This window comes from Camarhynchus parvulus, chromosome 3 (genome assembly GCF_901933205.1).
Source record: "Camarhynchus parvulus chromosome 3, STF_HiC, whole genome shotgun sequence".
Taxonomy (NCBI): domain Eukaryota; kingdom Metazoa; phylum Chordata; class Aves; order Passeriformes; family Thraupidae; genus Camarhynchus; species Camarhynchus parvulus.
Window position 1 is genome coordinate 82604930 of NC_044573.1, and position 19434 is coordinate 82624363.

Genomic DNA, 19434 nt, shown 5'->3' on the forward strand with positions numbered 1-19434 from the left:
GGCCTGGACTCCCAGGAACAAAGAAAACAAGATGGCATAGAAATCTCTCCTCGAAATGGTGGCCTCCATAGAAGACCGTGTGGTCCAGGGGACAAAGGCAAACTAGCAGATCTCCCAGTCATGTGGTGGAGAGAGAGCTAAAAATAAAACAACACAGCAGCCAAACTTCCATGATAACAAAACTCCCTCTTCCTCCAAACAACAATCAACAGGGAACAAGTACAAAAGGAAAGGAAACCTGGAGTCCAAACCCAGTCAAGGGCTGCTGAGATGTTGGCTCCACACCACCGACAGGGCCTCTCCCAGTGGCAGCAGCTCTGGACCTGCAGTGTCAATTTCTCTGCTCCTTTTTGGCCACTGGACCCTGCTGGTGTCGCGCTGCAGGTCTGAGTTGTTACCATGTTGTGGATCAAGGCTGGGAGTAGCGGCTCCCAGAGCACCAGAAACAGCAGCCCCGACCCCACCAGTCCCAGCTGGACAAGTGTTTGTGAAATTGGCCCTGAAACAGTTTAGGATTGTGAAATGCAGTTTCTTGGAGTCCTGGGCCAGGGAAGGAGCTCAGAGAGAAACTAAAGGCTTCTGCCTTGTGCTGCCATTGCTTAAAGAAGCACCTTTCTCATAAGTCCTGCAAGAATGAAAAGAAAGCCCTCCTTGAGTGTTCCTGACTCTAAGAGCAACCCCAGCATCCCCCATCTCAGCAAAACTGGGGCAGGACACTCCAATTCTGGTTAAAGGGACAGTAACAATCTTAGGCAGATGGGTGTCACATTCATATTTTCTGAAAAGTCCCTTCACCCAGGATTTTCTCCTGGGAAGCTGAGAAGTTGCAGAGAAAAAGGAAAACAAATTCTTATCTGATTTGATTCTCCTGAGTTGTGCTCACATGTGGAATGTGTTTGGAGATTGTTTATCCAACAGGTGATTGTTTTATTGGTTTCTGCTGTGAATTATTTTGACTTATTAGCCAATTAGTGTCAAGCTCTGTTGGGGCTCTGGAGAGAGGCACAAGATTTCATTATTATCTTTTTAGTCTTCTGTAAGTATCCTTTCTGTATTCTTTAGTATAGTTTAGTTTAGTATTCTTTCATATAATATGGTATCATGAAATAATAAATTAGCTTTCTGAGAATACGGAATCAGATTCATCATTCCTCCCTTTGTCGGGGCACCCTGCAAATATAATAGATGGGCATATAAGATATGGAATACAATATACATTTTTCAGGTACCAGGACACAATGTGAGAACCCTCCTACAAAATTGACCAAACAAAATAATTTCTAAAGCATTAGTCTGCTGAAAGTTAACCATCAAGAACAACTCCACAGATGACAGAACAGTCAACTCCATAGTCTGATGAGAAAATTCAGAGATGTATCTCTTGAACTTGCATGTAATCACAACCTTTGATCATAAGTCCTCTTATGTTCTTCTGTATTCCTTTCAAGGTTCCTTGATGCCTGTAAGAAACACAAGCTATCACACAGTGCATTGGAGAATATGCTTTTACTTACATAACTGAAAGTTTAAAGAAAGTATATGAACACCATGTGAAGAAATTACCAGCACATTCTATATTGCCGTGGTTTAACCCCAGACAGCAACTAAGTTGCACATAGCTGTTCACCCACTCCACCCCTGTGGGATAGGAAGGAGAATTGGAAGGGTAAAAGTGATAAAACTCATGGGTAGAGACAAAGACAGTTTAACAACTGACATTGAATAATAATAAGCAATAACAACAACAAAACAACAATAATAATACTAATAATAATATAAGAGAGTAAAGCAGGTGATAAAAATTAAAACAATTTCTCAGTATTAACCTGTGTCAATTCAGTTCCTGAGCAGCTCATCCCGCCAGCAACCTTTTCCCCTAGTTTTATTGCAGAGCACAATCTCATATGGTGTGAAATATGCATATGGTCAGTTGGGATCAGCTGTCCCAGGAGAGTCCCCTCCCAGCTCCTTGTGCATGACCAGCCCACTCACTGGGGTGAGGTAAGAAACAGGAAAGGCCTTGATGCTGTGTGAGCGCTGCTCAGCAATAACAAAAACATCTCTGGATTATCAACAGGTTGTGCTGTTTTCAGCACAAATCCAAGCCACAGCCACATACCGGCTATTGTGAAAGAAAGCAACTCTATCTCAGCCAAAATCAGCACGCACATATGTGGCTTTTGGCCTCTTTTCTATTGCTCCTGTAGAAGCTATGCTGCCTACTGGAAATATAATGGGCAAAGGCTCAGGACCAATGTGTATTTTTCAGTTCCATTGACTAATTGATTCATCCAGAAATGAGACACCAGAGCTTGAGGCCTTTCTGTCTCTGTGAGTCAGCTCTCCTCTCCCAGCACACAGCTGGGATCAGAAGCACCAGAAGAAAACCTGCAGAATTTGGGCAGCCACACATTAGCAAGCCTAGGGTCCTCAGGGAGAGCATAATTACTAACTGCAATAAGACGAATGTGAAGCTGTTCCTAGCATCCTCCAGTGAGAAAGGTGCTAGGAAGAACACTTGTCTTTTGCATTAAGGAATACTTGTGCAAAATGTAGTGGCAGTCAGACCTAGTTCCTGAGAATTATGTTTTTTCATCCTTTGGCTGCAATGATTTCTGCAGAAATCCTGAATGAAGCTGCAGAGGCCAGGTTCAGCACAGAGACAGGGAAAGTGCTCAAACACTGCAGTCTGGCCTGGTACTACCAAGACATGCTGCCACATGAGTTTCAGCCTTGGAGGTTTGAACAAAAGGTAGCCTAAGATCGAGATCTCCCAAATTCTGATAGTCCCAGCATGCCCATCATTCCGAAGTCAGTGTTGTCAGTGTCTTCTAGGAGATTCTGAATATGTCCATCAACAAAGATCCCTTTGGGGACAGCCCTGGCAATATCTATTTTGTGACTCCTTAATAGCCCTGATGTCAGACAAAGTGGTGATGCACAAAAATTGTAGACATCAAAAGACAGTAAGGGAGGTAGTCATGGAGTGTTCATTTTATTGCTTTGCTAAAAGTCATAATTTAAAACATCCCTAAAGTAGTCCTAAGGCATTTGTATTCTTTTAGTCTTGCTTCAAAAAATGGTAAAAATATAAGGCAAAGAAATACATACATAGGACTGAAAACACTTTTGTGGGAAATTAAAATTGTGCTTCTGTTCAGAGTTTTCCTCATAATTGTATATCTCTGATATACATTTCTTTAATTTCTCCTTTTATGATACATATTAACAAAACTATGTGGTGATTTTATTCTGTTCATTATTACTCCAGTGTAAAAATCTGTGAACTGAGCTAAATAATTTAGTGATCTTACCCTTTAAACTACGAGATATTAAAAGGACCAATGCAGCCAGGGATTTCTTCAATTATTTAATTCACCTACCTGAAAATATGATACAGTCAAGCAACAGGGCCACCATTTGAACACTCATCCAAAGTATACCTGTTTATTTAAAGTGTTTTGCCATCAAGCAGTATGGTTCTGATTAAAACAACAACTTTTATCCTGGCAATCTTCCTCTTCTAACATACTTCAATTATTTATTGAAGAGTTTTTCTCATGAGGTAAAAATTATAATACTAAGGTTAGCTGTATTTCTCCTTCTCTCCCATATTTTCACCTCTGATACTAAATGTAATTGCTGCAAGCACCATAAATTGTAAAATCAGTGCTCAGCAGGGACTCAATCCAGCCCTAAAGCTGGAGGGCACTGCAGCCCCAAAAGCTGTCAAAACACAAGTGAACAGCTTCAGTATCAAGAGAATTTTTGGCTGGTGTACAACTGTCTATTTTCATTCTGTGATCTTCATATTCCTACTCCCCTTCCCCTAACAGTGGTTGGCACTGTAGACATGTCTTTATTGTGACTTAGTGGTTTTGTGGATGGTTTTGACAAGCACTGCTGGCTTAAGTACTCTTTATGAGTTATAGCAGTAAATAAAAGGCCTCAGATAACCTTTCCCCCTCTCCAGAGCTTATTATACAGTGTTTTGGTGCAGACAGCACCAAAATTTTACCATCTTTTATCATCTTTATCATCTTTTTTCATCTTCTATCATGGTGCTGTTAGCATTTTAGGAAAGATTGGTTTATCTAGTTACAATATCTACTGACCTTACACCATGATGTCAGGTCCCACATACAGTCCCCAGAAGTTGCTGCAGTTAATTCACACACAGCACAGAGCTGAGCACACATCTGGGATCTGGCACCCTCCGTGTGGAGTTTGCAGATGGTTGGTTGCCCTGTGGAATCCTCAAGCCTCTGAAAGGGGGGTCAGCTCACCTCCCACCTACTTCTGCCATTTGAGCCCTCTGAGGGACACAGAGGGCCTGTCTCTTCATCTCTGTGCCTCTTCTGATGAAACTATCTACCCTGAAAATTGCAGGAGTCACAGACACAGAAGATCAAAGAAAGGAGCATGTGGCAGAGTCTAATGAAGAATACATCTGGCTAAAGGATAGGACGCATGGATACTGTTCCCTGTTACAAAAGTTTTTCAGAAGATCTTTTTTTTCACCTGAAATGCAAAGGCATTCCTTGAACTAGGACCCAAAGCCTGGGCATTCTGGTAGCAATTTCCAGCCACTAAGCTATCAAAGCTGTCTTGTTTATGTTTGCTGTCCTTTGGTCTCTCGCCTTTAAGAAAAGGAAGGAACATCTTTATAATTTGAAAGTTAGAAAATGGAAGCTTTTTCTTGGTGTTCTTTGATTATTTTTCTGATAGGAACTTGTCACCGACCAGGCCCCTCTAACACAAGTGCAAACAGCAATAGTCTCAGCAAGTGGAACAGTCCCAAGAATGTTGAGAAATGTGTTTGCTCTGCATCTGTGGGAATTCAAGAAACTAGTTAGGAAAAAACAAAGATTGAAAACATTCATCACTTCAGAGCTGCTCAAATTTCATAGAGTTCTTTTTCTTTAGTTTAAAACCACTTTTAGGTATTTTTATTTACTCTTTTTCTCCCTTTAACAAAAGTAGCAATGACAAACCTTCAGCAAATAATAATCAATTTACATTTTTTTAAAAAACAAGGCAATGGTGTGCAGCTCTGCAATGCATGGTTTCTATTTGTAATATATTTATGGCATATAATAGGTTAAAAAAGATTAATGTATTTCAGACATATGAAGAAGTTTAACTTTTCATTGTCCTTTTCCACAAATCTGTAATATCATACTGAATGATTGAGTATTTCAGTGTAGAAATTTGGCCTATGATAACATGAATAGAAACATAAAGAAACACGAGAAATCAACAAGTTTAGATTGCCCTTCTATAACATGCCAATATAGAAAATCCATATAAAACTTTTACTTAAAATTACCAATCTGGCATTTTAAAAAGTGAATATTTGTATGTGTACAAAGGGGAAACAAAAGTACCTATTGTCTGGCTACTTTATCAGAATAGCACTTTACATCTTTTAAGAAGCTATCAGGCTATTACCTATGACTAATATATCAAGTTTCAATGCAGCTTTTATTCAAAATTTAGTAGAGATAATAGTAACATAAAAGCTACCCTCTGGATCTTATAATTAAAAGGACAAGAGCCTGAGAGTCGTAAGAAGGGAACGTAAAGTTAATTACTTGCTTATGTGCAGAATAAGAAGTCTATAATCATAAGTATTGCCAATTTATAGGTTTGAATTCCTGAACTCTAATGTATTAGGAGAATCATTTCTACTTCTGATAATTTCTTCATATAATTATGATCAGACTCTTAGCTGTAGTTTAATTTACTATGCCACTTCCCAACACGCCCCTTTTTCTATGGTTTTGTTTACCAGAGCAAAGATTTCAGGCAATAATATTGTCTGAAAGCTTACAGTAAATCTAAACAGTAAATATGTTTTACAGTCAGTTGTAGCACAAAATAAAAAAGTAATAGTACTGCGTATTTCTTACTAGATATAAAATCCAGTGAGGGTAAAATATATTCTGAAATATTAGCTTTACTCTGTCTACTCTATGAGTAAAATTAAGGTTGAATTGAAAAATTCTGTTTTCTCCAGAAGTAATTTTCAGCTAAAGTTTGGTGTCTATGGCAATTTTCCAAATTTTCCAAGTTTTCTTTTCAGTGTCAATTCCTCTGGGAAATTAAGAGTCAAGAGGTGTAATGCTGTAGATGCAGAATCAGAAGACTTTTCCAAATTGCTCTTGAGGATTTTTTATTTCCTACTGTACATCACATACAACTCTGCTTCTTTCCTATTGCGAATGAGAAATAGAGGGGTGAAAATTTATTTGAAAAAATATTTCAGAATTAAAGCAACTGCACAAACAGGTTGTATGGTGGCGGGAAGGGAAGGGAAGGGAAGGGAAGGGAAGGGAAGGGAAGGGAAGGGAAGGGAAGGGAAGGGAAGGGAAGGGAAGGGAAGGGAAGGGAAGGGAAGGGAAGGGAAGGAAGGAAGGGAAGGAAGGGAAGGGAAGGGAAGGGAAGGGAAGGGAAGGGAAGGGAAGGGAAGAAAGAAAGAAAAGAAAAGAAAAGAAAAGAAAAGAAAAGAAAAGAAAAGAAAAGAAAAGAAAAGAAAAGAAGAAAAAAAAAAAGAAAAAGAAGAAAAGAAAAGAAAAGAAAAGAAAAGAAAAGAAAAAGAAAAGAAAAGAAAAGAAAAGAAAAGAAAAGAAAAGAAAAAAAGAAAAGAAAAGAAAAGAAAAGAAAAGAAAAGAAAAGAAAAGAAAAGAAAAAGAAAAGAAAAGAAAAGAAAAGAAAAAAGAAAAGAAAAAAGAAAAGAAAAGAAAAGAAAAGAAAAGAAAAGAAAAGAGAAAAGAAAAGAAAAGAAAAGAAAAGAAAAGAAAAGAAAAGAAAAGAAAAGAAAAGAAAAGAAAAGAAAAGAAAAGAAAGAATTAGCTTGATGTCAGGTACCAAAGATAATCTAGTCAGAATCCAGAACTGGAGAGAACACTTTGCTTCTACATTCAAGAAAGATGAGCATATTGTACACAACAACAAAGGATGAGATTGTGTAAACAGGAAGTATCACAGTTGAAGTAGGAACAAATTTTAAAAAAAACATATTTTAAATCCATTTTGAAAGAATAGACATGAAATCTGAGAGGGAAGGAAGGAAGGAAGGGGGAATGTAGTAAACAATATTTCAGAAGGTGGTAAATAAGTTGTGAAAAACTGCAAGTTTATCAATTTTCTATGACTAACAGGCAGGAGGCAAGACCTTGCTGTATTTTAATGATACCCTTAAAATTAATTCAGATAGAGAAAGGCCACATGCCTTTTACATAATACTGAATAACAACAAAAGAGAAACACATCTATCTGTGTTTATCTCTAATGAGATGTATGGATATTTCAGCATGATTATTGTAACATACATATGCTTATTATGTCTTTCAGGAAGACTAGCTGAGCTTGCTTTCTATGACATGTATGCCTAAACTTTCTTTCCTGCCAGTAGTTAAGAATCTACAATAAGCATCACCTAATTTGCAGGACAAATTAAATCTAAGATACGTGTCTGTCCATGATGGTTACATGAGTAATACACTTTGAAAATTCTCATGTAAGTCTGAATGTCATCTTGCATTGCCAAAAAATAAAAAGATTCATTAAATAGTGCCAGTATATTGAAGTCCCACAGATCTTCTTGAATTCTGATTCAGTAAATATGCTATTTTTTCTTCTGTTTTTAATTTAACTTCCCTAATTCTTATTTTTCTAAAATTCTATGTACTATCTTATTATGTCTATTCATGTAATAGTTAGATCTACCCAGCCATTCCACTTTCATTGCCATTTATTTTGTATTTGTAATACAAATTAGATTGTTCTCTGTGCTTTCTAAAATAAAGTGTTACCATGGCATATAGTTCAAGATAAAATGCTGATACAATTATAGCTGCATAATATCTTGGATTAAAGTCAAATTAAATAAAATAATTTCCCAGAAGTAACAGAATACCTTGGTGGATCTGTGTGCAATACTAAGTAATTAGGGCATAATTGTAGAAAGCATGATGTCTAACACAGAAAACGTTCACATGATGTTGTGAAAATACAATTACTGAAATAACCTTTCCTTTCCCTGAAATAGACCAAGACATAAAAAATGTATTAACATATGGGCGTTATACTTTTAGGAATCATTTAATTGTTTACTCTTCTACAGATGTGCCCACAATTAATGTCATTACATAACAATTGATGTCACAACCAGTAACAATGGCATTGCCCAGAATTTGCCTATGCAGAAGTTCCTTTGGGCTAAACATCCCTTCGCACAATGAAGAGACTGGACCCTAAAAGGGATCCCTTTCAAATTCAATAGATCCCTTTCAAATTCAGTAGATCTACTATTTTATGGGACTACAAAGAGGTCTTGATCATTCTTTGTATCTTGGTTAGTAAGTGGTTTTAATGGACTAACAAATAGTTAATAACATTTTAATTAATGATCAAAGAGTTAAGAGTATCAGTAAGGAGACCCCATCCACTTATATGACTTAACCACACAGAAAGTGAATATTTGTTCTTCTAATAATGGTACATATTTTTATGAGTTTATATTTTTATATTTTTAATGAATATTGATATATTAAAGACTTACAGCTGTCTACATAACTTTAATACAGACTGAAGAGAGAGGATTGGTTTTATTCTATCAGATCACTTGACAGTATTTGACAGACTTGTAAAAATGTATCCATTGGAGTCACATTAAAAGGTTTTGTGATGTAGAATTTTAAAAATCATAAATTGAAGACCAGTTCTCCCTGGATTTCACATTTTGAAATAAAGATGGTGGAATGTCACTTACTGGTATCAGAGAGGACACACTGGTTTTCAGAGTAAAAGAAGGTATTTCATCAGAGAAACATATAAACAATGACACAATTGCACTTTTTCTTACATTCACTGATAAATAATAACACTAAAAGGAAGCTTTCTTTTTAAAGAGAAAACATATATATGAAACAAATTAAAATTCACACAAATTTAGATAATTGCACTATGACATCAGAGTGAGTATAAAATTATCTTGGAATGGTTGGTAATAGCATATTCTTGCTGCACTTTGTCATAAGGTCACTCATGTTCATTCTGTCCTCCACAGGACAGGATGAACACCTGGGTGAGCACTACAGCCACACAGCTGCCTTACAAGTGCCTGCCTCCAAATCAATCAGTGCCTGTCTTAAATCAATACTTGTCCTAATCATGGCAGCCTGCCAGTTTATCACTCCAGAGTAAGACACCTGTGGTGTGATATCTTCAGTGGTCCTGTGTCTTTCTTCATTAGGTACAATTCCATTGCTGCTACTTACTGTTCATTGATAAGTACCTCTCCTTCATTTTTTTTTGGCACTCAGTTTTACAACTCAGCAGGGTTCATTTCTCAGCAAGAGCAGTGGAAGGAGGTGTGAATCAGACAGTGAAGAATAATTTCAACCACCCATTACCCTATCATCACAGGATCAAGCAGAAATCAGTGTAGTAGATAAGGTATACGGTCTTGGAGCAATTGATTCTGTGGTTCTGTAATGCAATGACACATATTTGCTGTATATGTCCAATAATGTACTTTCTGGAAACATTATTCTACCATATTATCTTCTGCTTTAGTTTCACTGATTCTAAAACTAGATTTGTGTTACTGTCTGAATTGCTGGGTCTGGATCTCATTATGTATATTAGTATGTAGTCATTAGTATGTAGTCCATATGCATTTGGATAGAAAGGTTCAGATGAATCTTTGTAAAAATCTTCTTTTATTCAGGTTAAGATACAGAGCCAGAATACTCTCACAATTAATGTCTTTCCATTCTTAAATCTTGAATATTATGTCAACCAACCTGATAGCCCTCTACAAAGAGGTGTCTGGCTTCACGAACAGCAGAGAAAAGGCTGCTCTCCACCGCCTGGAGAACAGAAGGCTCAGCAGTGGAGATCTTATCAGTGTATATAAATACATGATGAAAGGGAAAGGAGAAAAGAAGGACAGGCTCTTCTCAGTAACACACAATGACAGAACACGGGACAAGGGGCACAAACCGAAACCCAGGACATTCTCTATAAACATAAGAAACCTTTTTACAGTGTGACAGTGGCACAACTTGTCCAGAGACCTGTGGAGTCTCCCTTCTTGGAAATGTTCAGAAAGAGACTGGACATGGTTCTGAGCATCCTGTTCTAGCTCACCCTGCTCTAAGCAGGGGGTCAGGCTTAATGGTTTCCTGAGGCCCCTTCTAATCTCAGCACTTCTACAATTCTGTGTCCACTCACCTTTCTTGTTCACTCACATCTTCTGTTGGTTTGTACTAAAGTCCATCAAAAGCAGGATAATTTTAGGAGACTTTCACTGTTCTCAGAATCCATTAAATTAAAATATCACTTACTAAACCAAATTCTCTAATTTATATGCTAAATACATACATTGAATAGGAACACATGTATAACTGAGGGCATAAAAGGCTCCAGGTACTGTACATTATTTATGATGGAGTTCAACAGCTTTTTGTACTTCATTTCTCCCTCATCATTTAAGCTACTACTGAAAGCAAATGAAAATATTTACAGTAGATGATCAGGAGAGGTAATTTTTTTAGGCTCATGATAAAAAAATAGTTTGATGGTTTGGGAATTCATCTCTCATGTCCTGCAAAATATAGTACTGAGGCAGGTTATAATGGATCTAGTTTATCTGATGCAAATACTGTAAGATATGATTTCCCCTTCAGCTAACAAGAATTTGCTAATTATTATCATGGATGATTAAGTGTTTTGAAAGAACAGCGAGAAGGAAATTGCAGCAAAAAAAATCATATTAGAAACTTGCAGCAACACTTATTATTCCCATTAAATATGAATCATTTATTAAGAAAAGTGACTGTAAGTGATACACATGCATTCACAGATAACCCAGTGTGAGGCTTATGAAATTAATGGGAAATAGAGCAATCTTTTAATGTCCTGTGTAATGGCTAGATGGCTAGTCCTTGCTAATATAGCATGAAGCACTTTGAAGTGTCATGGCCTTACCTCCTTGCCTCACTTCTTGTCACTGTACAACAAACTTGGTACCACGACTTGAGCAGAAGTACCCAGGATGTGTGTCTTTTCCTTGATTAGATACATTGTATAAAAAAACACAGTCAGACCAGGTTTAGAATGAAGTTAGAATGAGTAAAAATTAAATCAGTTGCCCTGGAGACAAGCAGAAATGCTAGTGAGTAAGGTCATATCACAACAGACATTTGGGTGCCCTACCTATTTATTTACAAAAAACACATATAAGAAACTTGAGTTAAAAAAATTAAATTATTTATTCAAATATTTTACCAATATTATTAAGAAGATCATAGAATCATAGAATGGTTTGGGTTGGAAGGGACCTTTAAAGGTCATCTGGTCCAATGGTGCTGCAATGAGGAGGGACAGCTTCAACTTGATGAGGTTGCTCAGAGCCCTGTCCAACTCTTGAATGTTTCCCAGGGATGGGATATGTACATATGGATTTACCATGGAAATGGTAAATATAAAGCTTTTTCAAAGGATATAGTGTCAAATGACTCTCTCTGCATCTAACACTGGGTGGCCATACATATGCAATATTGAAGTTGTGTTTAAAAGAATTATGAACCTTTTAGATGAAATTATGAAGATGCTTTCCCTAGGTTTTCAAGCACCTCACTGAGGCTTTCTCCTCCAGAAGACAGGCGAACATCGTGATATTTGCCACTACTGTGGAGGAAAGCTTTTTATATGTTGAAACCACTGGGCTGATTCCCTGCGCTTAATCTCCTATTCTCTGTACAGTTCCTGAGTAGACCCAGTAACAGACCTGAGGACTACTGTATCTTCTCACAAAATATTTATAACTTTTTATGAAAAAAACCCATGAAGAATATAAAGTAAAGCATTAAAAAGAAATAGCAAGATGATATGACCTGAGCTCATTCTACTGCTTGTTAGAAACGTTGTACTTGGTTCATTGAGTGCGTACATCAGCAGGAGGCTGTGGGTGCCCAGACCCGGCAGCAGCGGCAGCTCCGTGAGGGGAGGCCAGGGCTGCCCCAGCTGGACACAGCCGGTTCCAGCCAGACACAGCCAGTTCCAGCCGATTCTAAACAGGCACAGCCAGTTCCAGCCAGACACAGCCAGTTCCAGCCGGGCCGGACACAGCCGGTTCCAGCGGACACAGCCAATTCTGGCCAGACACAGCTGGTTCCACCTGGACACAGCCGGTTCCAGCCAGACACAGCTGGTTCCAGCTGCACACAGCCAGTTCTGGCCAGACACAGTCGGTTCCACACGGACACAGCTGGTTCCACCTGGACACAGCCAGTTCCAGCCAGACACAGCCAGTTCCACCTGGACACAGCCGGTTCCAGCCAGACACAGCCAGACACCACCGGATCTAACCACGCACCACAGGTTGCAACTGGGCCAAGACTGGGGCACGGGTGCCTTGAGGATTATTTAACAAAAGGAAAAAAACACTGCACAGGCAGTGAGGAGTGAGTCAAAACAGCGAGAGGAACAAGCCTGTGAGTGGGGAAAAGAGGAGAAAAGGGAAGGAGGTCATCCAGGCACCAGAGCAGAGATTCTCCTACAGCCTGTGGAGGGAACATGGGGAGCAGAAACCTGTACCTCAGCCCATGGAGAGCCCATGTTAGGGCAGGGGGATATTCTCTGAAGAACTGCAGCTCATGGAGACCCCACAGCAGACCAGACTTAATGTGAGAGACTGCAGCCCATGGAAATGACCCATACCAAAGCAGAAGAAAAGAGTGAGGAGGAAGGACCAGCAGAGAGGAACCTCTAACCATAGACCTCTGCTCTGCACTTCCCCTGTGCTTCTAGGGAGCAAGAGAGTCAGGAGAGGGGGGAGGAAATGTGTTGGTTTAATGTATTCTTCTCACTATCTGAATCTATTTTTATTGGCAACAAGTTAAATTATTTTTCCTCAAGTCAAACATGGTTTGTCTGTAATGGTCACTGGTAAGTGATCTTGAATTCATCTCAGCCCACAAGCTCTCTCATCCTACTTTTTGCCCTGTCCCACTGAGGATGGGAAGTGAGCGAGCAGCTGGATGGGAGGCTGGCTGCTGGCCAAGGCTAATTTGCCATTGTATATGAGTCTTTTTCATCTTAAAATTTAGCTGACAGATGAGCAATCATTGAATCAAAAATATTCCCGCAAAGATTTCACTGTAAAGTCCTCATCAGAACATGAATGCTTTCCCTAGTGACAATAAAAAGGTAGGTATTTTATGTCCAGTTTAGGTCCCTTTCTGCAATCTAATTTGGTTTAGATTTCATTAGAGCTTTCTCACAGGCTTTAGTTTAAGAAATAACAGGGTTGAACAGTGAAGAATAACAGGGTTATGGTGTCCAATAAACATTTCTATCTCAGGAATTTTGTTATTAGTAAAGCTTATCCTTGATTTAATTTGTAAATCCAGATATAAAGTCTGCCTTCATTCCTTCCCTTTCATTTATAATGTCCAGATTCTTAAAAAAAACCCAGGAGTTATTATGCTATATTTTATATTTATTAGTCTATATTTTGTATCTGTCTCTTTTCTTCTGAGTAGACTCTGTTTACACTGGTTTTTCTCTTACTGTTACACACCATTTTTTCAATTTATCAAAATTGTTATGTGCCTCCCAAAGTTCTTGTGATCTCTCAAAAATTGGCCTTGTCAGTGAATTTTATCAAGCACTTTCATCTTTAATTCAATAAACCCAGAGTTTCTATGTAAGAAAAAGTATAAACTAGAGCTTACAGCTGGAAGTTCCTCTGTGACAATGTAAGGAAGAGGCTTCTGTTTCCATTAAAACCAAACATTTACATTTAATTATAGTCAAAATTTGAATAAATGAGTAATATAATATGTTAGAACTACAAACATAAATAGAAAAGTGGTAAGGTATGCCCAATTTTCCTGTTTTTATAAGAATTATACCAGCCAGATTTGTGGTCTTGTATATTCCCTCATCTGGTTCTTCATTAGTATTTCAAGACTACATTGACTCCTTTAACAAGACTGAATCATAACCCAGAACAAAAATTAATAAAAGAAAAAAGTACTTTATTATAAATTTTGATCCTTCTACAAATGCAAAAAGTCTTCCCTTATCAGGAGTTTGGGCAACCAATTGCCTTCCATGGCTTCCAGTGCTTCCTCATTCATAATATGAATCTTGAAACAATTATGAAGTGGAAAAAAGGTGGGGACACAATAAGCTCACAAAAACCAGTAATGAATACAAGGGCATGTCTGTTTCTTAGGGAATCTACCCAATCTGAGAAGTCCCAATTTATGGTTAAATGCAATTTCTTTCAGCATAAGGGCTGGCGCAAGCAGATTACATACCCCATTCTCCCTCCCCTCTTACCAGCTGTTCCTTCCTACCCTGCACTGTCTCACAACAAAATCACACAGCTGTTTGTGAGGTTTCCTGTTTCATCATTTAAAAACCTAGCACCAATGAAAAATAACCCTTTAAAGATGACTCATTCAAGAAAAAAATGCTTCTAGCCTTATTTTCTGTCTTTCACTCAATCTACTCTAAGTTTAACATTCAGGATTTGTAGAATGCTGGCCTCAAGTCTATCAAAATGTCCAAAAAAACCTATCCCAGCTGAAGAAATTATATTCCCACGTATAGCAGCTAAGTCTTCTTCAGGGACATTAAAAAACTAATAAGAACTATAATAACTAATAATTAAAGCTAATTAATTGAAGTTTCAGTTCTCAGCAATAAATCTTGCCTCTGTGTGATTCACCATTTCAGAAATCCACAGATCCGCTCACAAAAAACTGATATATTCAGTATTTAGCAACATTAAATTTTTTCAATATATATACATCAAATCATGTGTCTGTTAATCTGTAGGCAATTCAGCTCTATTAGAACAGACAATTCAAGGGTACATATTTAAAATTAAAAAATATTAATTAAAATAAAAAATAAAAATTAAAAAATATTAACTCCATTGTAGTTAAAGTATAATGCAATAATCTAAGGAAGTGGAGAGAGCATGAAGGGTCAGCCTTATCATAGATACTTTCAGTTACTGTGATATTGTAGCAGAGATTTTAATGGAATGCAAAACACACCTAAGTATGCAACTGGTTTTTGTTTCAGAATAAAAATCATGTATCATTTAATCTGTCTTTATTTCACTTATACTATGGCCTTGTTTTCCACACACATCCATATTTGTACTTCTAAATATATTTACCTGGAGTTTTTTTCTATATGCATAATTTAAACCACCACAAAAAGCATACGAGAAGAAATTAGTGTAAAGAAAAATGTACTCAGAGCTTTTCCACTGAAACTCTGGTTCTGAACTGTCTTTAGTTGAATGACTTGTACTTTTTTTTAACATTCAGTAATCAATATTTCAATCAATAATATTAGGTGCTCAGAATTTTAATGATGGAATTATTAAGGTTTTCTTTGTTTCATACTGCCCAACTTTCATGGATGTTTTTAGGGGGAGAGCTATTAGCTGATATTCTGATTACGGGATATTTATTTCCATACTGTCTTTACCTCCCAATATTACTTTTTCTTACTCTGTCTCTGATACTAACCCCATTTCCTGTTTCATTTTGCCTATAACAGAACAATTTCTTCTCTTGAAATCTATGCTAGTTTTGGGTGGGGTAGAATTAATTTTCTTCCCAGTGTCTGGTACAGGGCTGTCTTTTGGATTTGCGCTGAACACGGGGTTGGTAACACAAAGATGGTTTCGTTATTGCTGAGCAGGGCTTGCACAGAGCCAAGGCCTTTTCTGCTTTTTGTACTGCCACCATGGTGAGGAAGAATGGGAGGCTGGGAGGAGACACAGCCAGGACAGGTGATCCAGATTGACCAGAGGGATATTCCAGAGCATGATGCTTAGTATATAAAGGAGAGGGAAGAAGAAAGATGGGGGGGACATTTGGAGTGTTGATATTTGTCTTCCCAATTAACTACTGCATGTGATGGGAACCTGCTGTCCTGGAGATGGCTGAACAGCTGCCTGCCCTAAGGAAGCATTAAATTTATTCCTTGCTTTGCTTTGCTTGTATGTATGGCTTTTGCTTTCCCTATTAAACTGCCTTTGTCTCAGTCCATGAATTTTCTATCTTTTACCCTTCCAGTTCTCTCCCCAGCTTGCTGGTGGAAGAAACAGCAAGTGGCCCTCTGGGGCCTGGTTGCTGGCTGGGACTAAACCACAACAACATCCCAAACAACCTGCTTAAAACATATCCATTGCTACAAATGAAATAAAATGACAGAATCTTCCACCGTTGATAAAGCAAAGCTAGCAGTATAATTTTTGTTGTCCTCTTGGATGCAGGAAGATGGCTGCACTTGAATTATAATGATTTGCCTCTACTTTCATTCAGATAAAAGCAATCCTTTTTTCTCCATGTCTATGACAAATTTATATTATGAGTCACTTTCTGTAAGGTCACTGTAGGTGCATTACATCACAGGGGGAGGTACAACTCAGCATTGCATTTCTGTATTATATCACTGGAACAATTCTGCCAAGTTTTGTCAGCAGGATGAAGGGTCAGGTTCAAAATCTGTTAGTTCTTTGTAAAATTACAAAACAAAACCAGATGAGTATTCATTCAAGCACCTGGGAAAATGAAACCCTTCCTCTCAAGGCCAAAGGTAGTCAATACATTCCTCTTTTCAATGAATTTATATTTTTGTGCATATAATAAAACAAACAAAAATAAAACAAACCCAAAGCATTTATATTAAGGTGAAAGAGAGCACAAGCATCCAGGAATGAGCAAAATGTAATGCATGAAGCATATAGCCCAAAATTAATTTTGACAATAAACTTTTTCCTTTGCTTCTTTTTGTACTGACACAAGTATCCATTGAATAGATGTCCTGTTGACACACTTAACTCTTGGTTTTATTTTCTTGTGACTTGTATTTATTTCTTTTAGTTAGTGACCAGTCAGACTCAGGAATTCACTTCCATGGGTCCATTTTGAGCTCCTCAATGGAAAAACTCAGTGGCTTCTTTGGACATGCACACACAACTCTTCTGCTCTCATTAGCAAAGCTTTGGTATTAAAGTACCTAATTTATGATCAGCCCAGAGCCATTTTGTACATGGTCTGCTCAGACAAACTGAGGATCTTTCTAAACCCACTCCATAAGTGGAGTAAACCTATTAAATGACTTCTTGACCACATCTTCAAGCATCTTTGCAATAACCTGGTGAACCATGAGCATCTATGTTCAGGTTTGTAAATGCTGTGCAGAAAATAGTTTGTATCTTTTCCCAGGTGAGCTGCTGCATGTAACAATCTAACAATTTGCAGCCAAGAAAGCTCTTTTATTTTTTGTGCCAAAAATATGCTGATTTTAGCTCTGTGCTTATTTTGAGAATTGGTTTAAATACTCATTCAGCTCTTGATGCAACCTAGAGCTTCAGCAGAATGTGTCTTCCCTCTGATGTCTCCTCTTGATTCAGCTGTAAATTGCAGAGTGCTAGTTCGGTTTTGACGCATGAAAACAAATGGAGAAAAATGGTCCTTAGCCACCACACATTTGTTCTTTCTCATTTATTTCAGCTGTGTCTAGAAGCTAGAAGATGGCAAATCTAGTTTCTTTGTTTGGTGTGTGTTGTGGTTTGAGAGGAAGTGGGATTTTTGGAGTGCTGTGATCAAGCCAATGGGTGCCCAGATTTGAATATTGGCACCTGGTGTGGCCACTGGGGACATGGATACGCCTCTGAGAACACAGGGCTTAAAAGCAGAGCACTCCCAGGGGGAAGCTCTCGTGGGTTCCGATGGGGAAAGAGTTCGGACCTCGCCCGGCCCAGCTGCGGGCTGAGCGGGGCAGGGGAAGCCATGCGGCCGGGTGAGGTAGGCTGGGGCCTTGGACAGAGATAGGAGGTGAAGAGGCCCTTGAGGACGGAAGGGTGGAGAAGCGCCAAGAGGCATCGAGCAGCCACCCCCGCCCCCCAGAGAGAGAGAGAGAGAGGGAGAGAGCCAGTCTGTGCTGGTGCCACCTTGAAATTTGATAGCATGGCCGGGAGAAGGAGAAGAGGGGGGTGTGGCGAGAAGGTGCTGGCAGGGCAGTGGGAGCCCTGAGCAGGCAGAGCCTGAGATTTTAACCCTTTCTCGAATAATGGAAACCTTACAAATACTGATCCTCCTGGATCTGAATGAGAAGAGAGACAGAGATTAAATGGAGGAGGAAATGGGCAAGTGTGATCAAAGTTCGTGCAAGTGAAAGATGTCGGAAGAGTAGGGAATAATCTTAAGTAGGAAGAGATGATGGAGTGACTTTAGCTGGACTTTTCTTGTATAGCTATGGACTGAACCATGTTTCCTGTGACACAGAGACTGCATCCACGGGGAGGCAATGGCTCAGAGCCAAGAGGGTTCAGTGTTGAGACCCCTCGGCCCCAGGGGGTGAAATTTGGGGGGGGACAGGTGTCTCAAAGGTGAGAGACTGTGCTCTTTTTGGAATGGGACAAAGCATCCTTAAAAGGAAAACCCTAGAAGCAGCTCTGGTCCATGTTCAGTGGTGAGAGCACTGGGCAAGGAAGGAAGATGTCACAACGGCAGATGATCTCTGGGCGGTGCCACGTGCGACAGGAAACACACCAAGTTTCAACTGTGTTTCCTGGGGAAGCCTATGGCACAAGGGAGACTCCTCTCCTCTTGATGAACTGAGAATTGATTATCTGAAGGGTGGTGATGGACTGGGAGTTGGTGATCTGAGGGATGGATGCATTGGAAATTTGGTGGGGGGGAGGAGGAATGTTTTTGGAAGGTTTTAATTTTTCCTGTGTGTTTCTTTTTACATATAGTTGTAGTTTAGTTAATAAAGTTTTCTTTATTTCTAAGTGGGGTCCTGCTTTGCTCTATTGCCAGTCCCATCTCACAGCAGACACCAGGGAGAGTGTACTTTCATGGGGGCACTGGCATTGTGCCAGCATCAAACCATGACAGTGTGGAAGAATAACTAGTGAAAGCTGAAATACTAGAAGCCTTTAAGCCCTTTAGATTGAAAATGTAGAATCAGTTCTGAGGTTTGGTGTTTGTATTTGTTGGTTCATATTCCAGTTGGGGATCTGGACCATAGTCTAAATTAACCAAATGTGATCATCTAATAGGTGTAGCAAAAGAATAAAAAACTGAAATATCATTATTTCAATTTTCTGCTGAGCCATACCCATATAACCTCTGATACCAGAAATGCAGCTGACAGCTTTCTATCAAAGAAGGTAGTTTGTCCAAGTTAAAAAACAAAGCTACAGTTGGCTTCAGTGGTAAAGACCAAACCATAGATGTTTAAATCTTAGAAGTGAAGTTCTGTTTCTGTTTGACCTCCTAGATGACCTAAGGTTATAGATGATTTGAAACAGATGATGCAGAAAGAAAAACAATGATACCACCAACAGTTAAAGATTGGGAATGAATTGAGGCTTTT